At 40.8% G+C, this 7342-nt stretch overlaps 1 non-coding gene across 1 annotated transcript; it reads right to left on the minus strand.

Moving 5' to 3' along the window:
• Positions 1–908: 908 nt before the first annotated feature.
• LOC147417672 (U4 spliceosomal RNA) lies at positions 909–1053 on the minus strand. The gene has a single exon (XR_015187368.1). It is a non-coding gene; the product is annotated as a U4 spliceosomal RNA (small nuclear RNA).
• Between the last annotated feature and the right edge of the window lie 6289 nt (positions 1054–7342).

The raw sequence follows: 7342 nt of genomic DNA on the forward strand, positions 1-7342 counted from the left end.
CTGCGAACTGCTTCTGGAGAAGTTGCGACGTTGTAGAAGGTGCTATACTTGTGGCGTTTAAATTATTAAGCGGGTTTTTTTAGCTTTTTGCTAGCGGGAAAAGCTGCCAGTGAGAAGCTGACATGCGGTGGCTTGTGCGATCACATAGGAGGAAAAGAGCCTTTGGCTCACCAAGTAAAGAGTGACGCCAATAAATTAAGGAAAAATTACCAAAATACCCCTCTAATTTGAGGAAATTCCCAAAATACCCCTCAAATTTCAAAAATTCCCAAAATACCCTTGTATCTATTTTGGTTGAATTGTTCAAGATTTTCTAAGCTTCATTCATTTTTGACAATTGAGATCCGTTTTTGAGTGTTCAGCATGTAATTTGTCACAGTTGCCATTGCAAAAAAGGCAATTATGTCTAAAATAATGAAGCAATTCATCTCCAAAGCCTACGTAACCAACTCAAATTGTAGTTTTAACATCTTGTATGATAGACAATCACTCTTCTTGTGAAATACTACAAGAAAATTTATTTTTCGAGAAATTTACTCTCACAAGCAGGGGTATTTTGGGAATTTTGGAAAATTTGAAGGGCATTTTGGGAATTTGTGACAAAATATGGGGGGTATCTTGGGAATTTTTGAAATTTGAGGGGTATTCTGGCAATTTCCTCAAATTAGAGGGGTATTTTGGTAATTTTCCCATAAATTAATGTGATACCACCATAAGATACAGGAGAACTCGAGGTGTATGTAGAATAGCACTTTTTTTAATCCCTGAAAAGGCTGTGCCGAGGAGAATGAGGTCGGAGTTGTGAAAACTGTGACCACGAAACGCTTCTAGTAGAGGTAGCTTTCCACAGGCTCGGCAGCCGTTGCCCATGCTTCGCTGGGTGATTTCAGAGTTCAAGATTGTGAGAGGCCTGTGCGGAACAGGCCTTCCAAAAATTGTCCGAGGCCCCCTTGGGAGAGGACCGCGGACGGGGTTTGGAAATAGTTTTCAACCAGCAATTGACGCGTCTCGGGAAACCCTCACTAACTGCGTCATTGCCCCAAGCGCAAAGATGAGGTTGTGAGAGGCGTCTGAAGCATTATATACCTGCTTTTAAATGCGCCTTTGCATGTGGGGTTATTTGTTAAAAACCACTGCCGTGGCATCCACTTTTTTGGTTACTGATTATGGTCGACCCAAACGTGGGCTTGACAGATGCGAAATTAGAATAAGATGAAGGAGGCTGCAGACTCCTTGGAGCGCCCTCCTCTACCCTCACCACATATGTCATAGAATAAGCCTAGGCTAACCTAGATCTCTCTACCCAAATCCTGTCCCCTCCCCTCCTCAATCATGTCACCCCTCTCATACTAGTGCTTCCACCACATAGAATAAGCCTAAACCTAGTACATCTCCACCTACGATCCCCACCTTTGCCTCTACGTACGCTCTTAGTATGTCACTCGCTGCATATAGCCCCTTCTAGCCCATGCAAGTCATTCATGGCCTTGTCACCACCACCACCACAGAACTCCTCATACTACTTCCCCCTCCCTTGTGGAAAAGTATTTTCCTTCTAAAACACAACAACAATGGTGGAGGTCTCCCTTGGTGAGAGATTTAGTAATGTTTTCCCAAATGGAAGGTTCTTCAAACCTATCCTCGCACCTGGGACATACACACGAGCTTGACATGAGCACCTTATTTGAAAGTGATCAAACATCTTTTCGCATCTACATGATGCTTGGAGTGGTCTCGAGCTTACCACACACTTTGGTGTGCAACCTTGTGTGTGTGTGTGTGTGTGTGTGTGTGTGTGTGTGTGTGTGTGTGTGTGTGTGTGTGTGTGTGTGCATGCACACGTGTGTGCGTGCATGCGTGTGTGTATTTGTTTGTGTGTGTGTGCATGTGCGATCGTAGAGAGAGTCTTTAGTTTCATGTGTGTGCACGGACGTGTGATCCTAGAGAGAGCCCTCAGTTTCATAGATTTTTCTTTAAAGCGAGTGACCTAGGGTGAAACCCATACATGAGTTGAATGCTAGTAGTCACATGCTCATCATTAATATAAGCAATCATAGCCTAGAATTTTCATAGTGCATGGATAATAGCATAAAGCTCCCTTTCATATGCAAAACAATGTTGTTGAGCTCTGTCTAGCTCCTTGCTTCCAAAACTTGTCATCCTTCCATCTTGTGCTAGGATCAAGAATAAATTTTTCATATTTTAATTTAACTGATTATATGTCATCCCACACATAGAGAATCAAGGTTTCATGCACTGAAGATGATTCACCATTTGTCTTCCTTGGCCCACTTACCTCTAGACTCATCCGCCACTTGTACGATTCAGAGACTAGCCTCGACAACTATGACAAAGTTCAAGGTGCAATACGACTGCTACAAGCCTCCCACTTTTGGACATAGACAGTTAATATGTGCCTAAAGTGTAGCTAACAAAGCCACTATGCCATTTCTTTGAAAGCATAACAAGCAGACAAGAATTCAGATGACCAAGATATGCATTCCAAAGTTTCCAAAGAAGAGATAGCACAATGAGAGATATGGACCTTTGAAGTTCTTTGATAAAAATAAAATGTACACACTTCTTCTCTGCTATGGCTTCTCCTCCTCACTTATGAGCCAAAAAGATGTCAAAAACATGCAGGAAAAGGCCCTTTATGGAGCGTGTGTGACAATTTTAGCAAGCTCTTTTTTTACCACACACATGTTCGTCGAGTTCCCCTTGATATTTACTGCATGGCTGGTTGCATGGAGCACCCTCTTTAGGAAGCCAACTACGTACCCCAACTTCAAATTAGAAGGCCGATTCTCTCTCATTGAAAATGGGGAGACCCCATGGATCCCCACAATGTGAACACGCCCCAACTCGCTGCCGACAATCCGCCAGAGAGCGTCGATGGGTGACAATGCATGCCATCAATGCCCCGAACCACCACAACATGGTCCAACCACTACCGATAAATGAAAACAATGTCGACAAGTAGCACCTGTGCCATGCGCACCCGCGAGGGGGGGAGTTGCACAATCCCTAACAGACTCACCTTGTTTCTGAAGCTATAGATTTGAGCTACCGTATTATGTTTGATCCCCGTTTTGGAACATGCAGCTACAAATCCTTGAGCTAATGTATTTAAGTCCATGATTGACCTTGGTGGAATGTTTTGGAACCATGTCAGTGCTTTTCCTTCTAATGTCATTCCAAATCCCTCGAATTGAGTATGGAAATCAAATATACGTTCTACTCTTAGCACTTGCTTAAAGCTTGCTAAGTGGTCATATGGATCCCCACATCGACTGTATTTTTTGATCCATTTTTGAAAATCAACTGGTCTGCTGACACGTCTATTTGGTTCAACTCCTAATCTCCTGGTAGTTGGTCCTGTTCCGAGTCCTTCAAAACAGTCTGTTGGAAATAGTGACTCATGTAGCCCAGACTGACTTTAGTGTCACTCGGTTTTCTTCGTGATGAGGTGGTTTTTAATTTTTTTACATTACTCTCAAAAGATCTCTCGCAGAGTTCATCTCTTGGAATAGTTTCCGGTCCTCAATATCCAATCCCTTATGGAGAGGACCCTTGGTATTTGGTATGTTCCACCTCCTCAGGAGTCATCACAACAAAGTTATTGTTATAACAATCCCTAAATAGGTAGGTTGGTAGATCTGTTGAACCCTTGTCTTTGATTTTAAAGATATAGATGATCTTCATGGGTGTTAATTGTCCTGAGAAGTCCATAGAAGATCTTTGACGTTTCTATCCTCCCAACCGTAGACTCCGATCCTAGGATTATCTTTGCTAAGCCGTTTCAGAGGCTTCAAATCAACTTGATCATATCCCTCAAATTCTAAACTCGGTGGTCCTCTCTTGCTGCCATATATGGAATTATGGTATTTACTTCTAATCCCCATTTGTCTATCACATCAGGGTTTTCAACTTGTAAATACTGAGTTCCGGTTTTATGCACGTACATTTTTCTTTGTTTGTTCGCCCTGATTTCCTCTTCAAACTCTATGTCATGGTCATCAATGCAAATAGCATACTCTTCATTAGGATCCAGGTAAACCTGAGCTCCATGGCGATTAGTCTTATAAAAAGAGAGTATGTGCTTATATCGCACTGTCGTTCTGGTTTCTGAATGAGTCGAATAGGAAGACATTTCAGATGTTGATTCTGAAAAAGTGTCTGAGACTTCTTCAAAGATAGTGTCCAGGTGCTCTCCTTGATTCACACTCTCTTCAGTGGATACTCTACTAGAAGTCTCTCCAAATATGCCTTGATTTGCTAGTATACGGTCAAATCTAAGGTTCATATAGATTTGTAAAGCCCTGGATAGAGTACTTACCGGCGGATTGACTTGTTGTCAACTTCTTCCACTTGACTTGATTGCAACTTTTGTCAAGCTTTCAATTCCTTGTCTGCAACCTGATTCCTATATTAGTTTTAATCAAGTTAGTTAATTTTTCACAAAGACTGTACAATTCTTACTAACTATTGTGACTGGTCTATGTGTATCACTTCAAATCGAGTTAAGTGAACCAGTACTTGAGACTTTCAGATTCTACTTTTGCAAAAAGTCAAAGGACTAATTTACAACTTGAAAATTGAGTGAACATGTACCAATTTGGATCCGACTGAACCCAAAATTGCCCGGTGGCCTTGTATTATGTTGGTATAACATTGTACAAGTTAAAAGTCAAAAAGTCTGTTTCTGTGTATCAATAGTAAATAATCGCGATTATTTACTTTTCTCAGTTTTTTGTACTTTTTTGCTTGTTTTGCCAAGTATGCAACTTGTTAAGGTCTCTGAACAAGTTTCGATCAGTTTGAACAAAATTTGTTCAAGCTATCAACTGTTTCGTGTCCGCATACTCAATTTTCAAGAATCTAAGTCTCACTTTTAGCCACAATTTTCAATCCAATGATCCACATCTTACCAAATTTGATTTGTGGGCTCAATATAACATGGTAAAACTAGTGGTATGCTGGTTTGGTCAAAAAAGTTGAAAAATGGGACAAAAGTAAATAATCGCGATAATTTACTTCTGGCAAATTTTTGCATCTTTTTTATCAACTGAGCATGTACACTTGTTTAACACTTCAATATAAGCCTTTGAGTCAAGTTTCACTAAGTTTGAACAAAAGTTTCCCAATTTACACTCAAGTTCTTGAAAGTCGGTACAAAATTCAGTTTTTATCAAGTCTTTGGTCAGTTTGGTGATCCAAATTCTATGGGCCTTTACAAAAGTTGTTTGTACACTGTGGGATGGGTTTCTAACCTCACTCCTATCTTATTGCAGATTTAGCGAGAACCACGATTAAATTGTCAATCCATGGGACGAAGCTAACTCGACTAGTGCATAGAGGCTACAAGAGGTTGTCAATCTCTCGGAAAACAACTAACAACTTGCATCTAACTCAAGCTACACTCAAGTGACTGAAATCACCAAAAGCCAATCGCTCATCCGCAAACAAATCACATCCGTTACAGCATCAAATGACATCCAAACGTAACGAAACTTCTAGGATATGTTTATAAGACCTAAGCACACATGCTTTTGACCTAGTCATTTTCGCTCCAGAATTCACATAAATGCTTAGCAATGATGCCCCAATACCCCGCCTATGCTTAGTTTTTTATTTTGAAGTGTAAATTCCTACTTATGATGAAATTAGGCCACGAGTCTGCAACGCCAAAAGCTACGAAATACCATGAAGTGTTTACGTCAATGCGTAGAGCTCTTACCTACGATTGCAATGCAACAAACGCGACTGCAATGTGACAACTGGGGAGGGAGTAGGAAGCACGAGAAGGAGAGAAGTGAGCGTCGTTAGCTCACGCTGTGTATTTCATTATCCAAAACTTAATAATAACTTACAAAAATTGGCTTTTATACCTTAGCCAAGGTTTTTGGTGGTCAAAACTAATAATTTGGGAGCTCTAACTAAAGATAGATAATAATAGGTTGATATAATCAATTACAAGGTTTATTAAAAAGGAGTTATAATATTCTCGATTTATAAAAAATAATAAGTGTTTTTACAAAATGAGAACTCCGAAAAATGGTATCCGAGTTAGTTTGTTGCTAACATTCCCTCCCTCCTCGTCTGTGTTGTCCATTGACATAGATTTACACTACAAGAGGTACTTAATATTAGCAACGCTCGCAGTGCGATGCTCAAAAGCGAAAACCCACGGCGTCGCTATGGGCATCACTATGAGCATCGCTAAGTTACAAGTAAACTAGCGACGCTCATAGTGACTCCTATAGCGACACCGGCAGGGGTAAAAAAATAACCGAGAGTGTCCGGAAACTCAGATCTCAGATCTAAGTTTTCGGCGCTCAAGCAAGCAAAGGTAACCCACTCTCTCCCTCTCTCTCTCTTTCTTCTCCCCACACACACACACACACACACACATACACGAGGAGAGGAAGGAGAGCCAGGTATGCTCCTTCCCTCTCCTCTCTCTCATGTTCCCTTCCCCTCTTTCTTTCTCTCTCCCCCTCTCTCTCTCTCTCTCACACACACACACACACACACACACACATTGTATTTTTGAGAGAGAGAGAGAGAGAGAGAGAGAGAGAGAGCACATGCATAAACAAAACACACACACACACACACATGCATAAACAAAGAATGCATACACACACATTGAGAGAGGAAAAGAGAGAGAGAGAGAGAGAGAGAGAGAGAGAGAGAGAGAGAGAGAGAAGAGAAGAAGAAGAAGAAGAGAGTTTTAACGTCATAGGAAACTATCCCAAGAGACCTTAAAGATTTAGTGGACGAGGAGTTGAACTCAAGACCTGTTATTCAAGAGAAAAATGGCATAACCAATCTACCACACTTGGGTGATGGAAAGGTTATACCATTTTCCTCCTTTATTGGCGCACACATACACCCCCGAGAAGAAGAGAGTTTAATTTAACATCGTAGGAAACTATCCCAAGAGACCTTAAAGATATAGCCGACGAGGAGTTGAACTCAAGACTTGTTATTCAAGAGGGAAATGGCATAACCAATCTACCACACTTGGGTGATAGAAAGGTTATACCATTTTCCTCTTTTTATTGGCACACACACACCCACACATACACACACACACACACACACACACACACACACACACACACACACACACACACACACACACACACACACACACACACGAGAAGAAGAGAGTTTTAACGTCGTAGGAAACTATCCCAAGAGACGTTAAAGATTAGGTTAGATGTAGATTTACGTTAGATTAGATTTAGGTTTATTTAGGTTAGATTAGATTAGATTTAGGTTTATTTAGGTTAGATTAGATTAGATTTAGGTTTATTTTTAGTTAGATTAGATT

The sequence above is a fragment of the Adiantum capillus-veneris genome, chromosome 30, assembly GCF_014529385.1.
Source record: "Adiantum capillus-veneris isolate H3 chromosome 30, ASM1452938v2, whole genome shotgun sequence".
NCBI classification, from domain to species: Eukaryota; Viridiplantae; Streptophyta; class Polypodiopsida; order Polypodiales; family Pteridaceae; genus Adiantum; species Adiantum capillus-veneris.